General features: G+C 58.6%; 1 long non-coding RNA gene across 1 annotated transcript; it reads right to left on the reverse strand.

The window, feature by feature from the left end:
* Positions 1 to 10,446: 10,446 nt before the first annotated feature.
* Positions 10,447 to 14,864, reverse strand: LOC149523242 (uncharacterized). Its single transcript, XR_016347231.1, has 3 exons — positions 14,478 to 14,864; positions 10,922 to 11,074; positions 10,447 to 10,564 (listed from the first exon to the last, which is right to left on the reverse strand). It is a non-coding gene; the product is annotated as an uncharacterized LOC149523242 (long non-coding RNA).
* Positions 14,865 to 17,947: the final 3,083 nt, after the last annotated feature.

Raw genomic sequence — 17,947 nt, forward strand, 5'->3', positions numbered from 1 at the left:
CTACACTGTGCCCGACTGATTTCCCTGTGGCTCTGTGGCCCCCGACCCAAAAAGGGATCCCCAGCCCTGCCTTAGGGGATACGAGGGAGTCTGGCTGGGACGTAAGTGCAAATAACTCTGCTCTTAGCAGCTCTGCACCGAGGGGCTCTGCCCTGTGCCCCACCCAAGAACCCTGAGTTACCAAACCACATGGCAGTGCCCATTAAAAACCCACCAGGACTTACCCAGCGTTTCCATGCAAAGGGCCCGCACCAGCAGCGGTCTGCACTGGACAGGAAACCATCCGCCCAGCACGCGCGGGAAATCACAGGAACCCAGCCTGGACGGTCCGATGCCCCAGCCCTGACAGAAGAAAATCAAGGTATGCTTGAAGTGCCACGCCCACCATCCCTTGGTCCTCTGGGGCATTCGGCACATCCTGCTGGGTGAAAGGGCCGGTCACAGCGCCAGGGTCTGTCACACTTCAGGGCCTTTGCCAGCTCCTATTCACCGGGGTCAGGCAGATAATCGCCCCGAGCTTTCCCAGCACTTTTCAGCATCAGCTCTCAAAGGGGGGCAGCGTGACCCCCATGGGAGCAGGGGAATGTCAAAGAAGGAATGGGGCAGGGCGGGGCAGGCAGCCAACGGCTTCTCCTAATGTTAGCAGTGGGGACACCAAGTTCGGAAGTGAACGGTTAACCAGTAAGCCGGTTATGGTTAACCAGAGGGGGCTGGAGCAGCCCTCCACCAGCCATAGGCACAGGGCACTCTGGCACGCCACGGGTAGGGTTGCTCAGCAGTCACAGCAGTGTGCCACGGGGGTAGGTGTGGGGGCTGCTCCAAGCCCATCTTTAACACGCAGGGGGACCACTCGCCCTACGTGTCCCATTTAATCGGTTAACTGGTTCAACGTATTGTTTAACTGGTTAGCAAAATAAAATGAGATTTTACATCCCTGGCACCAAGGTGGCTAAAAGTAGGGTTGAACTGGGACTAGCAATTCCAGGATTTTGACTTTTTTTCCTGATCACACACAGTTCTGCAAATAAATTCACGTTTTGTTTAGATTTTAACTATTTTTAAATGTATTACGGTGGATTACGGAAGATAAACTTTAAAGAGACCAAACAAAGAGTCATTTCAGGAATGGAAAACTACATTTTAATGTTCTGAAATGGTGGAGTTTTCTCCTTCCAAACAAAAGGTCACTAAAATCAGCATTTTCCAATGGAAAAACATCCCCTCTGAAAACTTCCTTCCAGCTCTAGTTAAAACGGCCGTATGTTTGAAGTGTATAATCAACCTGTGGAACTCACAGCCAAAGGATATTACTGATGGTGAAGAAAAGGGGAGGGAGATCCTCTGTGTCCAGCCTCTCTGATCCCTTCTGGGGAAGCATGGGTGGGAAGAAAGAATTAGACAGAGTTAGACAAACCCGTACGTCTTGGTTGACTTCATCCTGCTTCAGGAGAGGGCGCTAGACTTGGGGACTCCTCTAGCCAGCCCAACATTTCAATCAATCTTGTCAAGAAACAGAAAAAAAACCCCCAAAACAGGGAGAAACACGTTCCTTGGTTTGTAAACACAGACACAGAGAACAGCTCCTTCCGCTAGGGGGGTGGGAATAAAGAAAATAATCCCTCGCCCCCTCCCCTTCCTATTTGGTCCTAAAGGATGAAGATTTGTGCAGGCTGAGGGGGCAGGACTGATACTCAGGGAACGGGGAGCATCGGGGAGAAGGGAGCAGCTTGCTTACAATCCAGGGGCAACCCCGTGCCTCGGGGCTGGCCCAGCAAAGGCAGGATTTCTGCAGCGAATTCAGACCCCCAAATTCTGTTTCCATTTTCTTTCCTGGCCTCCTGTCAACTCGCTTCCTGCATCTCTAGCATTCCTGGAGACTTTCTAGGACCTTTTGTCTATGGTTTCAACCTTTCCAGAGAGGGGAAGGGCTTTGGGGGCTAGAGGGGAGAAGAGGAGGTGCTGGGAGAAAGCTTGAAAGAAGGGGTGGGCACGAGGAAGGCGGAGATGGAGCAAGGCACGTGTAAAGGCACAGGGGCATGAGGGGAACGGGGGCAGAGGGTGGTGAGGGAGTGGGCAAAGGGGGCAGGGGCAGTGAGGGAAGGGGGAGGCACCAAGAGGGTGCAAGGGTAAGGGAAGGTGCAGGTGCCAGGGGAGTCCGGGGGGTGAAGCAGAAGGGCAGACACCTGCAGGGGAGGGACCAGCAGCAGAGGAGAGAGGCAGGACAGGTGTGTAGAGGGAGGTGTTAGGAAAGGGGATGAGGAGGGGTAGCTCACATGGTCAGAGTGGGGCTACTGGAGGAGTGGGCACAGGGGGAGAGAAAGGCTGCTGGAGGGGGCAGGTCTCGGGAAGGCCGAGGGCAGTGAGAAGGGCAGGAGTCAGGACAGCAGAGGTGGGTGAGGGATTGGGGGGCAGCAGGCACCGGGGGAGCTGATGGAGGAAGGGAAGGAGACAGGGCAGCAGAGGGGAAAGGTAAGTGGTTCATAAGATATTTATGAATAACTTGGGTGCCACACTGACACATCCAAACAAGCCACAAACTCAGTACTGGTGCACAACACAAAATGTATTGTGCTCATGGGAGGAAACTCTTAGAGGGAACACTTCCCCCAGCCTCCCCACCCCCCGAGTTAATGTCTCACACGTTGGGTTAATGCAATTGCAGGATCGTTGCACGGGGGGGGGGGGGGTTGGTGAGGGCCAAACTAATCCCTATTGGTAAGTGGATGGTGGGAAAAGTCCTTGGGGAGGGTCACATGACACCTTTTATTTCTGGTCATGTATCCATATTGCCCTGAAAGTGTTACCTCCAGAGGCTTGGTAATGGGGGATAGGGGGCGTGGCTAATGGGGGTCAGGGGGCGTGGCTAATGGGGGGTCAAAGAGTACATTTAAAAACATTCTTTGGCTGCACACCCTAATGAAATGTGCTGCGCACGCCTATGGGCAGAGAGCAGATCCAGTCCTGGGAGCAGGGCTGCAGCCACAGAGTTATAGACGCCGCCCAGAGAGCAGATCCGCATGCTGGGAGCAGGCCTGCAGCTGTAACCCACACACCTGATGTGGGTCACTATCCTATGAAGTATAGTGATAGAAATGTAGCCGTGTTAGTCTGGTGTAGCTGAAACAAAATACAGGACTATGTAGCACTTTAAAGACTAACAAGATGGTTTATTAGATGATGAGCTTTCGTGGGCCAGACCCACTTCCTCAGATCAAATAGTGGAAGAAAATAGTCACAGCCATATATACCAAAGGATACAATTTAAAAAAATGAACACATATGAAAAGGACAAATCACATTTCAGAACAGAAGGGGGATGCGGGGGGATTGTTCTATCTACTTCCCAAGATCCATAAACCTGGGCACCCCGGACGTCCCATCATCTCTGGTATTGGCACGCTCACTACTGGTCTATCCAGCTATGTAGACACTCTTCTCAAACCCTTCGTAACCAATACCCCCAGCTATCTCCGAGACACTACTGACTTCCTAAGGAAACTACAAAACATCGATAACCTCCCCAATAATACCATCCTTGCCACCATGGATGTAGAAGCTCTATATACCAACATCCCACATGAAGACGGATTACAAGCAATTAGAAACACTATCCCAGAGGACACTACTGCCAACCTGATAGCAGACCTATGTAACTTTGTTCTCACCCACAATTATTTCCAGTTTGAGAACAACTTATACCTCCAGATCAGCGGCACAGCCATGGGTACACGCATGGCCCCACAGTATGCTAACATCTTTATGGCTGACCTAGAACAACGTTTCCTCAACTCCCGTCCCCTTTCACCCCTCCTCTACCTACGGTACATCGATGACATCTTTATGATCTGGACGCATGGCCAAGAAACGCTGGAGATATTCCACAGAGATTTCAACAACCTACACCCCACCATCAACCTCAGCCTGGACCATTCTACACCAGAGATCCACTTCCTGGACACCACCGTACAAATCAACAATGGAAAATTAGACACCACTCTCTACAGAAAACCCACCGACTCATACAGTTACCTACATGCTTCCAGCTCCCATCCAGAACACACTACACGATCCATCGTCTATAGCCAAGCCCTTCGATACAACCGCATCTGCTCTAATCCCACTGACAGAGACCAGAAGCTTCAGGATCTCTACCAAGCATTTATAAACCTCAACTACCCACCCAGAGAAATAAAAAAGCAAATTGAAAGAGCCAGACGAATACCTAGAAACCATCTACTTCAAGACAGACCCAAGAAAACCAACAATAGAACACCACTTGTCATCACCTATAACCCCCAACTTAAACCTGTCCAACACATTATCAATAAACTACAGCCTATATTGGAACAGGATACCATACTCAAAGAGGCTCTGGGAGACAGACCCATAGTCTCCTATAGACAACCACCTAACCTCAAGATGATTCTTACCAACCACCACAGGACATACCACACTAATCCCAACCCTGGTACCTTCCCTTGCAACAAACCCCGTTGCCAGCTTTGTCCACATATTCATTCTGCTGATACCATTATTGGACCTAACCAAGTGAGTTATAAGATCAAGAACACATATTCCTGCGCATCCAGAAATATAATCTATGCTATCATGTGCCGAAAGTGTCCGTCTGCTATGTACATTGGACAAACATCTCAGACACTTCGCCAAAGGATTAATGCCCACAAAACAGATATCAGACAAGATCACAAAGAGAAAACAGTTTCTTGCCATTTTAACCAGAAAGGACACTCTCTCAATGACTTAGCCACCTGCATTCTGCTACAAAGACCTTTTACATCTGCACTTGAAAGGGAATCCTCTGAACTGTCATTCATGTTAAAATTTGACACTTTCCAACAAGGACTTAACAAACATTTGAACTATCTCACCCATTACCAAGATAGTTTCCCCAATTATCACCTCTAATACCATTAACTCACTCTCCCTACCTCTAATATCATCAATTCACAGACACTTACCTTTCTTCCTCCCCGCCCCCCTGCATCCCCCTCCTGTTCTGCAATAAAAATGCAGGACAATGTAGCACTTTAAAGACTAACAAGATGGTTTATTAGATGATGAGCTTTCGTGGGCCAGACCCACTTCCTCAGATCAAAAATGTTCTGCAATGTGATTTGTCCTTTTCATATGTGTTCATTTTTTTTTAATTGTATCCTTTGGTATATATGGTTGTGACTACTTTCTTCCACTATTTGATCTGAGGAAGTGGGTCTGGCCCACGAAAGCTCATCATCTAATAAACCATCTTGTTACTCTTTAAAGTGCTACATAGTCCTGCATTTTGCTTCAGAGAATACCAGACACCTAAAATGTCCGGTAATTTCTGCATTTTTCCCCGGCCAGGAGGCGAAAATGCCGGGCACCTGGCAACCCTACAGCACCCGGCCTCCCCCCTCCCAGCTCCCAAAACCCCCGACCCCAGCCCCCATGCTTACCTGGTTCCCCAAGGCTGCCAGCACAAAATGACTGCCAGCCAAAAGACCCAGGGGAAGCAATGCGGTCTTAGTGCTCAACGCTCCCCTGTTCCTATCCCTGCACTTAAAGAGGACATGCTGTTTTAATGCTGTTTTATTTTAACTTTTTTTGGCTTAACAAGTCCTCGGAATCCCCCCCTTTTTTTTTTTTTGTTCAACAACTTTGGTCTCCCCCCAAGGACCCAGGTTTGCTCAGGCTGCACCAGGACTTGGTGCAAAGGCCTGACAGGAGCCAGCAACGGACACAGCAGCCCAGACCCTCTCGCCTCTCCCCAGTGTGGCTGGCAGCTCACAGGGGCGACCCCGCCCTGGGCACGAGGCCTTGGCACCGGCTGTGGGCTCAGGAGAGGGCGGACGTGGGACATAAGCGATGCCGAAGGGAGGGGTGTGGGCATTAGAGGCCACTACCATTGCCCCGCCCCCTTCCCCGCACCTACCCCTGCCCCTGTTCTGAGGCCACGCCCCCACTCATTCCACTCCCCCCTCCCTCTGCTGCTTGGGCTCCCCCACCCTCACTCACGTTCGCTGGCCTGAGGCTGGGGTTACGGTGCAGGAATGGAGGGCTGGGGAGTGGGGCGCGGGAGAGGCTGCGGGTTGCAGGCTCTGAGAGGGGGCTCCGGGCAGCGATGGGAGTTTGGGTGCAGACTCGGAGGGAGTGAACTGTGGGAGGAGGATCCAACAGGAGGCTGGGGTTTGTGGTTTGGGGTGGGAGTTGGGCTCCACCCAGGCAGCACTTATTTCAGATGGCTCCTGGTCAGCCGTGCAGTGGGGCTGAGGCAGGCTCCTGGCCACCCAGGCTTTGCACGGCTCCTGGAAACGGCCGGCACGTCCACCTCCTCGCAGGGGGGGTCAGACAGCTCTACACCGTGCACTGCCCGCGCCCGGAGGCACCGCCTCTGCAGCTCCCATTGGCTGAGATTCCTGGCCAATAGCAGCTGTGAGGCTTGTGCTGGGAGGAAGAGGGGCAGCTTGCGTAGCCTCTCTGATCGCATCTGTGCCGAGGGGATTAGTCTCCTCCTGCCCCCGGCCAGGGCAGACCCTCAGGGAGCTCGGGGGCCGAGAACAGCCCTAGCGCTCGGTGCAGGTACCTGGGCTGGCGGCAGCGTCTCCCTCCTGAGCACCTGCAGCAGCAGGGAACGTTCACAGTACAGGGAGGAAGGGCCAGGGCTGCGACACTGGCACATGGCCCCGGTCCCATCCCTTAACTCCACCCCACCCTGCTCCCTGCCAGCCGGGCAGTGACCTCAGCGATAACAAAAGCCCCTAATCCCAGCCAGACCCCTCCCCTAATCCCAGCCCCCGGCACCTAATCCCTAATCCCAGCCATCATCCCAGCCCCCAGATCCTACCTCTAATACCAACCAGCCCCCCAGACACCTCCCCTAATTCCAGCCCACACCCAGCCTACCACCCAAGTCTCTCACAGAACCTGGGGCTGTTCTGGCCTGTGCCGGCCCAGCCAGCTCCCCTAGACACAGTGATGTGGGGTAGGGAGTCCCTGCCCTGCAGGAGGGGTGTGATGGAGGCTGCTGCCCACATATGCCAGCTGCCCTGGAGCCCCCTCTGCTCAGCACAGCCCCTGGTTCCTGTCCCAGCAGTGGGGTCCGGCTGCTCTGGGTGGGGCAGGTCTGGGCCTCAGGGCCTCACCGGTCACACGCAGCGTCCTGGAGAGGCTCAGGTTGGAATTCAGCAGCTCCTTATTGTCACTCCTGTGCTGGTACCAGCAGGAGAAATTCCCAGCGTCCCCTGGGCCGGAGACGCGACGGGTGAGGTGGTAGGTGAATGGCCCGGGGGTGAACACTTGGCTGGCAGCCTCCCGCCCGCCCTTGCAGAAGATAAAGCGGGTCACAGGGGACTCCAGGGACCAGACACCTCATGGTAACAATGGCCCCAGGGACGTGTTCAGAGAGAGCAGGGGAGCCGGCAAGCACCCTGAGGGGAGAAGTGGGAGCGAGAGCCCAGCCGGGGAGCCACAGAGAGACCAGAGTCAGTCTAGTATCGCGTGTACAGCTGGGGGAGAGCTAAGGGTATGTCTACATTACAGAGTTAGTTCGAACTAACGCATCTAGAACTAAAAACTAGTTCGAATTAGCGTTTTGCTAATTCGAACTAGCATGTCCACATTGAGTGGATCCTGAACAGGGCTTAAGGATGGCCGGAAGCAGTGCCGGCAGGGCATCAGAGGAGGACTTAGAGCATGGAGATGCAGTCTCAGGCTAGCCGAGGGCTGCGGTTAAAGGGTCCCGACCCCCACCCCAGACAGACAGATCTCAGGGGTTCCCCGCTTGCAAAGCAGTCCTGGCTTGGAGTGCCCGGAGTGCCCACACTGGGCACATCACACCACTTGGCCATCAGCCTGGCCGCACTTGCCGCAGGCTGCCATCTGGGGAGAGGGGGCAATTGGGGGGCTGCAGGAGAGCTTCCACCCCCAGAAGCCCGCAGAGCCAGCCCAGTCCTCCCCATCGGGGGCTCGTACCCCATTCCTCCCTCACCTCCTTCCACTTACCCTTCCCTAGCCCCCCTTCCTGATGTACAAAATAAAGATAACGTTTCTTCCAACATTGACTCTGTCTTTATTGAACAAAACTGGGGGAGACTGGGAAAAGGAGGTGGGAGAGGGGAAGAGAAAGGCTGGGAGAGGGGAGGGCAACTAACATGATCAGGGGTTGGGAACAGGTCCCAGATGAAGAGAGGCTACAGAGACTGGGACTGTTCAGCTTAGAAAAGAGGAGATGGAGCGGGGACAGGCTAGAGGTCTCTAAAAGCAGGAGTTGGGTGGAGAGGGTGCATACAGAAAAGTTCTTCATGAGTTGCCATAAAGAAGGACTAGAGGAGACCAAAGGAAAGGAATGGGTAGCAGGCTTCAAACTAGTAAGAGAAAGTTGTTCTTCACAAAGCAAATAGTTAACATGTGTAACTCCTTGCTGCAGGAGGCTGTGAAGGCTAGAACTAGAACAGAGTTGAAAGGGAAGTGAGATCAAGTCATGGAGGTTGGGTCCATGGAGTAGTCTTAGCCAGGGGGTAGGAGTGGTGTCCCTGCCTAAAGTTTGTGGAAGGCTGGAGAGGGATGGCACGAGACAAATGGCCCAAGAGTCACTGTCTTCGGTCCATCCCCTCCAGGGTCCCTAGGGTTGGCCGCTGTCGGCAGACAGGCTACTGGGCTAGATGGACCTTTGGTCTGACCCAGGACGGCCATTGTAAGCTCAGGGCTCAGGGTCGGGTGTCTCAGTGGACCCCCTTGATTTTCATGCACACCTGCTCCTGGGTGGCCAGGCTGGCAGCTCTCCTGCCCTAGACGGCCACTTTCCTGTGCCTAGTGCGGAGATCGTGGACGAGGTCCACGATGTCCGCACTAGCCCAGGAAGGTGCCCGCCTCTTGCGGTCCAGGGCAAGCTCCCGGGAGCCGCCAGCCTGGTCCCGGGAATAGGGGGTGGGCTGGGGGACATCGGGTGGCTGGCTCGAGCCGTGCCAGGTGCAGGGTATGCTGGCTGGGTGCTGGCAGGCTTGCATCTGGCACGGGCACCGTAGCCAGCTCGTGCCCCTTTATGGGGTCCGGGGCCGGGAGGGGGGCAATAGAGTTTCCCTGGTGTTGGCCAGAGTGGCCACCAGGGCAAGCTGGGGAGGGCTAAGCCTCTCACTAGTTCGAATTAAGGGGCTACACACCCCTTAATTCGAACTAGTAAGTTCGAACTAGGCTTAATCCTCGTAAAATGAGGTTTTCCTAGTTTGAACTAAGCGCTCCGCTAGTTCGATTTAAATTCGAACTAGCGGAGCGCTAGTGTAGCACCTATGAAAGTTAGTTCGAACTAACGTCCGTTAGTTCGAACTAACATTGTAGTGTAGACATACCCTCAGTTCCCTGCAAGCTGTTCTCATAGCTCAGCCATCACCACCACTGCCCTGCCTCTCTCCTGCTCCTCATCCCCGCCCCCACTCCTATCCCCTGTTCTCCTCCATCTCCTCCCCCTTCCCTTCTCCTGCCCCTCCCCATTTCTACCCGCCCTGCCCTGCCCATCCCCATCCTCTCCCTACCCCCCGTCTGTCTCCCTCTTATGTGAGGGCTTTGCTGGAAACGCCCCCCCCCCCCCGAAGCCAGGGAGATCTCCCCTCCGGGAACAATTCAGCCCCCGCATGTCGCTCCCTCCACTCCACAGTATTTCCTCCATTCCCCACAGTTGAAAATTGAGCTCCCCCATCCCCTCAGGTGACAGTCGGGCTCCCCCATACGCAGCTGCCTAGGTAGGCGCCTCCCCAGCCAGAGCCTGCCCCTGGCGCCCACGTCCCCTCCCCGACTGCCTGTCCCAGGCGACCACCTGAACTTGCGTCCCCCTTTCCCCCAGGTCACAGCTCCCTCCCTGACCCTGCACCCCCCGACACCCCTCGCCCAGGCCAGACTCCTCTCTGGCACCCGCACCCCCTTCCCCAAACCCTCTGCTCCCCCTTCACCCAGGTCACAGCTCCCTCCCTGACCCTGCACCCCCGACACCCCGACACCCCTCCCCCAGGCCAGACTCCTCTCTGGCACCCGCACCCCCTCCCCCAAACCCTCTGCTCCCCCTTCACCCAGGTCACAGCTCCCTCCCTGACCCTGCACCCCCCGACACCCCTCCCCCAGGCCAGACTCCTCTCTGGCACCCGCACCCCCTCCCCCAAACCCTCTGCTCCCTCTTCACCCAGGTCACAGCTCCCTCCCAGACCTGCACCCCTCTAGAGCCCCTCCCCCAGGCCAGACTCCTCTCCTGCGCCCATTCCCCCTCCTGGACCCTGCACCCCTATCCACCGCCCCAGATCATACCCCCCCCCCTGCACCCAGGCTCCACCCCTAAGCTCCTTTCTGCACCCAACCACCCCGTCCCAGACCCCAAACCCCTCGGTAGAAATGTGGCCCTTGATCAGTTGCCAAAATGGCCCCCCCATTACAAATTATTGACCAAGCCTGATCCAAATGTTTTTTGAAACATTGTTTAATGAGAATGTAAATACAATTCAATACAATTGGGAGGGTTGGGGGGAGGGGGACGCAGCTGCTGGCTCCTCAGCTCTTGCTGCTCTCACTGGGTGTCTTCCTGCTGCAAGGGAAGCAGAATCCGTCACATTCATCCCTGGGGACTCAGGGGAACTGGCCCCCCCAGCATTTCCACCCTCCTCCCCCCTGCTCTCTGGTCACCCCCCGTCAGGCCCGCAGGGTGAGCTCCTGACCCCCCCCCCCCAGAGCTCCTGACACCTCGGCCCCCTCCCGCCTCCTAGGACAGTTTCTGTGTTCAGAGCCTCCCCCACCCCCAGGGACGCTCGCAGGGGCAGGAGGGATTCTGCCAGCAGGGACGTGGGGTGGGGGCAGCCTGAGGAAAGGGGCGGGGGACTCCCTGAGGGGATGGGAAGGAGACCCTGGCCCTGCCCCACTCTCCTGATCTGCTCCGGCTGCTCACCATGTATTCCAGGAGCTGATGGGCCTGCCCATGCAGGGCGTGGGCCAGGACCAGCCCGGCCTGGCTGGGGCGCCGCAGGGGGGAGCGGGCAGCGAGCAGAGCCTTGTCCAAAAAGCAGTTCTCCTGCTCTGGTGTAAAGAGCTGCCCAAAGACCTGAAATCAAGAGCACAGGAGGTTTCAGCTGACGGCCCAGAGCCCGGCCCCAACTCCTGGGGTTAAAACAGCTTCCTCCTCCCCCAAACTCCCTTCCAGACCCTGCACCCAGACGCTCTCCTCACCCGGCACCCCAACCCCTGCCCCAGGTCACCCCTTCCTCCTGCCCCCAAGACCCTCCTACCCCCACGAGGGCCCCAGCCAGCCCCACCCCCGAGCCCTGCCCTGCCCTGCCCTGGCAGCGCGTCCTTACCTCTCCCACCCTCACGCTGTTGCTGTGAGCCAGGACCCATCTTTCTTTGTAGTAGTGTCTGCACCACAGGTCCTCTGCCTGGTGGATGTTGAGGCCTGCAAGAGACACAACAGGGTCATTCTGCTGGCAGGTCTGAGCCCTTCCCCTCCCACGGGTCCCTGCAGGCATCCCTGGGCAAATGGAGGGGCACAGGGGGCAGAAGGGGAACACAGAGGGACGCATCCCCCCTTGGGCCAGTCTGGGGGAAAAGGGCTGGGTCCCCTCCCCCCGCCGCCGGCACCCTCAGGGTGTCCCTGGGGCCCAGGTCCCGGCTGGGTTCCTTACCCCTGTGGTGCAGGAGGAGTTGATACAGGCTGTGCACCCCCTCCCGGGCCAGCCGGCTGACGTCTTCGGATGGGTCCGAAATAAAAAGGCCCAGCTGGGCCACGTGGTGACCCATCCTCGGCCAGTCGGCGGAGTTCTGAGGGGAGAGAAGAGGGGGGGTCCCTCAGCATCCTGGGGCTGCACGTCCCATGCAAACGGCCGCCGAGGCGGGTCTGAGCTCGGGGGACGGACAGAGACACCTCCCGGGGCGGGGCGGGGCGGGGCCGGCCTTGCGAGGAGACAACCCTGAGCAATGGCCCCGACTGAAGGGTCACTCCGGGGGTGGAACAAGGGGATCCACTGACGGCCACTCCCCAGTCCCCAGGCCCAGTCCCTCAAGAGCCCCCCTGAAGGGCCCAGGGTCGCCCCTCCCCGGGGAAAGGAGAACGCGGCCCATTCCCGGCCCATTCCCGGCCCTGCCTCTGCCTCCCGGGGACGCTCCCAGCCCCGCGCCCTGCAGCCCCAGACCCCCCGGCTCCGAGGTCACTTACGTCAAACCCCGGGAGGGTGGTGGCGACTCCCAGCAGGGCCGTGGTGCTGCCAAGGGCCCTGGCTCGCTCCTGGGGCAGGCGGGACTCCAGCCACGGGCTCAGGTGCTGGGGGGGAAAGAGGCAGGTCAGGACCCGTAGGGAGGTGCCGGTTCTGGGCAGAGCCTGGGGCTCCTCTCGGACTCTGCCCCCCCCAGCCACTGACATTGCTCCTCTCTCGGCCCCCCCCCCCGAGGAAGCAGGGACAATGGCCCCGTCCCCCCCACGGGGCTCACCTCCATTATGAGCTGCAGCCGGGCGGTGTCTGGGGACTCGGCGAGGAGGCTCGCCAGTAGGGCCTGGAGGTCGTAGGGAAGGGCCCGGATGAACTGCTGCAAGACAAGGGGGAGCCCTGGGTCAGAGGGGGGTTGGGGAATCCAGGCCACCCGCTGGCTCCGGGGTGCAGCCTTGAGCAGGGTCTGAGCCGCCTCGCAGAGCAGGGAGGAGCCCAGGCTGGGCATGGAAGGGACGGGCCCCCCGGGAGAGCAACGGGAACCCTGGAGGGAAGGATCCAAACCTGCAGCTTCTTCCCTCCCTCTGCCCCCCCCCCCACTCCTCTCTGGAGCTCCAGCCCAGCCCGGGAGCAGGGCCCGGAGGGACGTACCTGAGTGTGGATGGGCTCCTGCTGCCAGTCCCCAGACACAGTCTGTCCCACGGCCGCCGTCAGCAGGGGGCTCAGGAGCTGGGCCCGCAGGGGAGGCTGCAAGGTGCTGGCAGGAGAGAGGGGCAGAGACTGTTAATTCCGCAGCAGGAGACAGAGACTTTCCCACTCCCTGGCCGGGGGATCTGCTCTGGGGGGAGTCGGCGGGGGGGGGGGTCGGTACCTGAGGCTGCAGGCGGCGCTGAGGCAGTCGGCCAAGACCAGCGGGGGGGGCGAGTCCTCCATGATCTCCTGGGAGACCCAAGGAGACAAAGGGGCGTGTGAGGCTGGGCCTCCAAGAGACGCTCACACGGCCAGCGCCCCCACCCAGCAGGATCCAACCCCACTGCCTCCCGCTGCCCTGTAGCCCCCCTGCCCGGCACAGGGCCCCTCCCAGCACCCCCCTCCCAAACCAGGACCAGCTCAATCCTTGTCCCCAGGCCGTCTCCTGCCCCTCCCTGCCCTGGTGACCAGCCTCTGAACCTCCTCATCCCTGCTCCCCAGGCGCATCCCCAGCAGCCCGCTCGGCTCCCTTCCAGCCCCCCATGGCCCGGGAGACCCCTCCCTGTCCCGAATCCCCCTTCCTGTCCGGCACCCCAGACCTGCCCCATTTCTGTGTCCCTCCCTCCTCCAGCATCCCCACCCACCCTCCCCATGTCCACCTCCAGCCCTCCTGGCTCCACCCATCCCGTTTCCAGCACCCCCACCCGCCGCCATGGCCCAGGCAGACCCGCGTCCACCCCACGTATCCCCTTCCCTCCTCCCGGCTGCCGCGACTCGCTTACAACGATCCTGGCCATCATGGTGTCCTTGCAGCAGCGCGGCGCCAGGGTGTCCTCGCCCCTTTGGAGGGCGGCGAGGCAGGCGAGGGGGATGGCCAAGAGGAACCGCTGCAGGGCGGCTGGGCTCTGCACCCCAGAGAGAGTCTGTGAGCCTGGGGCCTGCCTGCCTCCCACGGACAGCTGCAGGGCTCAGGTCTCCCAGGAGTGGAGGTGGGAGCTGCTGGTTGTCCAAGCACCCACACCCCCCCCCCAACTGCTGCCTCAGGCTTGTGGGGGCCCAGCTGGTGCATGACAAGAGCCCCCAGCTTGGGGGGCCCAGGTCATGCAGGAGAAGGGGCCCCAGGGGGATCCCCAGGGACAAGCCCCTCCCGGAGGGGGGGGGGACGTGCTGGGAAGGGGCCGGACAATCTCGGGTCCCCCCCGTGTGGAGAAGGTTCCTACCGTGTCCCGGGTGTGGAGCTGCTCTTCGATGTCATAGATGGCCCCTTCCTCCACCCGGGAGTCCATCCGCTCCTGGCAGAGCTCCGCCGAGGCGCAGGGGGGCTCTGTGCGGGAGGGAAGGGACCAGGGTGACTCCAGCGGCCAGCAGGGGTCACGCGCCCCCATGTCAGGGACCCAGGGCAGGTTGGGCCCCACACGCCCCTCGCAGGGACCCATCCCCCTTCCACCCTCACATCTGCCAACGCCCTCAGCAGAGCCCCCACCAGGAACAAGAGAGCCAAGCAGCCCCCCCCCCATCCATTGCCCTGGCTGTGGGGCAGACACTGGAGCTGCCCCTCTCCGCCCCCCCCCGGGTACTGGGTGAGCCCCTGGGCCCAGCGTGTTCACGGCCCCTCACCTGGGTCTGAGCGGCTGCAGGAGGTGGCCCGGCTGCAGCTGGAGGCCCAGGCGCTGCTGCTGACGGACCTGGACCCACAGCTGCAGGGGCTGGTGCGGGGAGCGACGGGCTGGGGGCTCCCGGAGACTGGCAGGTCCCCGGGGGCCGGGCAGGGCGATGCCCCCTGGTGGTAATGGGGGCTGGGCTCCCGGGGCAGGTGTTTCTCTCCACAGAGGAGGCCCCGGAGCCACCCTACCCGGCTCCCCCGCTGGGCTGGGTCCCGCCTGCCCAGCCGCCTCTGGAGCCAGGTCCGGGGGGGCCTGGCCGGTGGGCGAGTCGCCCCGAGCTGGTGGGATCCAGCTTCCCCGCCCGCGGGGACGGAGAAGCTGCTCCCCACCGGCCCTGGGGCCATCTTCAGGGCTTTCTTGAACCACAGCCGAAAACGTTTGGCCATGCTGCAAATGAGGGGAGCAAAGGGGAGCTTGGGGCGCAGCCTGATGAACGAAATCCAGGGGTTCCAGCTCCCCAGAGCGACTGCCCCCAGCCCCCAAATGGCCCCTTGCTTATCGGTTCGGTCTTGCACAGGCACTGCAAGGACCTGAGGGTATGTCTACACTACCCCGCTAGTTCGAACTAGGAGGGTAATGTAGGCATACCGCACTTGCAAATGAAGCCCGGGATTTGAATTTCCCGGGCTTCATTTGCATAAGCGGGGAGCCGCCATTTTTAAAACCCCGCTCGTTCGAACCCCGTGCAGCGCGGCTACACGGGGCACGAACTAGGTAGTTCGAACTAGGCTTCCTAGTTCAAACTACCGTTACTCCTCATTCCACGAGTCTCCTGCCCATCAACAGCCCCTTCTTGGCCAATCAGGGGAGAATCTAAGGTGTGGGGGGTGGAGCGTTCTCCCCAAAGACACCGGCATAGACTTGTTCCAGCCCCACCTCCCCAGTCCCCACAATGGGGGCTGCATCCCCCACCCCACGGCTCCTGCAAACCACCCCCCGTCCTTCAGCTAGTCTGTTGGGTCCCAAGCTGGGGGAGGCAGCAAGGGAAGGTCACAGAGGAGGCAAGAACAGAGCAGAAATGTGGGGGGATGGAGGAAAAGGGAAACCAACCAGGAGAAAGCCCCAGTGGCGCTAAGGACGCAGCCCAGGTGAGGAATCACCTTCTGGCCCTTGACCGAGGGCTGGGCCTGCCTGGAACCCAGCCGGCCCCGGGCGGGATCCAACCCCTGGGGGCTCTTACCTTCGTCACAAAGGTGTCGGGATGTGGAACTCACAGAACGCGAACGAACCGTGAGGAGGAGACGCACCAGAGCTAAAGCAACCGGGGGTCTCCAAAGTCCCCTGGGCCCGCCCCCCGCTTTTATCAGCCTGAGATGTGGGTCCCTCTGTGAGGTCACCACCTCCCCACCTGCCCTTTGCCTTATATGCTGAGGGCTGCCCAAAGCCCCTGTGAGGTCACCGCCCCCCCCCCCCACCCTGCCAGGCAAATGTCCTGCCTCTGGCCACCCCCCTGGGAAGTTTGAGCCATTACTAGGGGTCCCTCCCCCTCCCTCATAGGCTGCTCCCTGCCCTACACTGCAGGCTTCTTGCACGAGAGCTGTTTCACGCCGGAGTTCTTGCGCAAAAGGTCTCGTGCAAGAGTGCCTCCACCCTGCCATGGGCTTTTGCACAAGAGCGTCCATGGCAGTGTGAACGCTCTCTTGTGCAAGAAAGCTCTGATGGTCATTTTAGCCATAAAAGTGTCTTGCTCAAGAAGCCCCTGGTGCCCGTCCACGCTGCCTTCTTGCACAACAGCTCTTGCACAAAGGGGGCTTAGTCATCGTCGGGAGAGGAGTAACTCCTGTGCAAGGAGCCCTGTTCTCTGATGCTTTACTGCAAATTTACTTCTGCAAGAACACACGTAGAGTGTAGACGCGCCACAAGTTTTTTCGCAAGAACACGCAAAAACAAGCCATGTGGATGTTTTCTTTTTAGGCAAAAGCCCCTTTTTGCACAAGATCGGTCGGCCTTTTTGCAGGCATAGGGATCTTGTGGGAAAAGGGGGTTTTTTGCACAAAAAGTAAACATCCACACGGCTTGGTTTTGCGCACAAACCCCGAGCACAAAAACGGATCGGCAGAAAATATGCAAATGACATTGCGTGTCATAGAGTCCCTCGTTAGCATATTTGTTGCCAAAAAAACTCGTTGCGTAGACGTAGCCTAGGAGAGAAGCGATCTCAGACACAAAGCCCTTCAGTAAGAGGGCATAGCCCTGGGGCGTGGTAGGAGACGTACGGCAGACATGGGAGGTCACTCTCCTAGCTATTTGGCACGGAGGAGGCCTCAGCTGGAGCACTGTGTCCAGATCTCAGGGCCATGCTTTAGGAGAGAGAGTCCAGAGGGGAACTATGAAAAGGGATTAGGGACGTTAGATATTCACTGAGTAGTCAATTAACCTCATGATTTCTTATCGGTTACTTGACTTTTCGATAGTCCCCAGGGGCCAGCTGTCTCAGTCCTGGCTCGCGCTGGGTGCGGGACCTACCCCCTCTGCGGCTCTGCATTTACAGTGTGTTAGGAACCAGGCAGGCAGGCAGCCCGGCTCAGTTCCAGTTTGCACCAGGTCCAGAAGCTCAGACCCAGCCCCCAGGCAAGGGCTGCTGCCAGCTTGTGCTGCTGCCTCTGATACAGAGGCAGCAGTACGGAGTGCCAGGAGGGAACTGGTCTAAAAAGCACCTCCCCTTGCGACCTGGCTGCCTGTCATCCCACGCTGCTGCCTCCGTTTTTGGCGAGAGAGAGCCGCCTGTCTTGAGACACCGGTGGGGAGTCGGATTTTCAAAAGGCAGGTCTCTGTCCTTTGTGAGCCTTCCAAAGCGCTTCGGTGGGGGGAGGGGGCAGGAAGGCGGACGACACTCAGGAATTGTAGCACCCAAATCCACGGAGTGTTTCGCCAGCACCTCCTGCAACAGAGCCCAATCCCTGACAGGCTTTTAGGCAAGATAGATCATTTGAAAAAATGACAGACACAGGGTTTTCCGTCACCGCTCTCCCTTTCTTTTATTTCCCTGGGCTAACTGGCTTGTTCCTCTTTGGCTAAGGATGGAAGGGTATGTCTACACTACAATGTTAGTTCGAACTAACGGACGTTAGTTCGAACTAACATTCATAGCCGCTACACTAGCGCTCCGCTAGTTCGAATTTGAATCGAACTAGCGGAGTGCTTAGTTCGAACTAGGAAAACCTCATTTTACGAGGCTTAAGCCTAGTTCGAACTTACTAGTTCGAATTAAGGGCTGTGTAGCCCCTTAATTCGAACGAGTGGGAGGCTAGCCCTCCCCAGGTTTCCCTGGTGGCCACTCTGGCCAACACCAGGGAAACTCTATGCCCCCCTCCCGGCCCCGGACCCCTTAAAGGGGCACGGGCTGGCTACGGTGCCCGTGCCAGGTGCAAGCCTGCTAGCACCCAGCCAGCAGACCCTGCACCTGGCACGGCACAGAGCCAC

The sequence above is a fragment of the Pelodiscus sinensis genome, chromosome 18 (assembly GCF_052426305.1).
Source record: "Pelodiscus sinensis isolate ZL-2025 chromosome 18, ASM5242630v1, whole genome shotgun sequence".
In the NCBI taxonomy this organism is placed as follows: Eukaryota; Metazoa; Chordata; order Testudines; family Trionychidae; genus Pelodiscus; species Pelodiscus sinensis.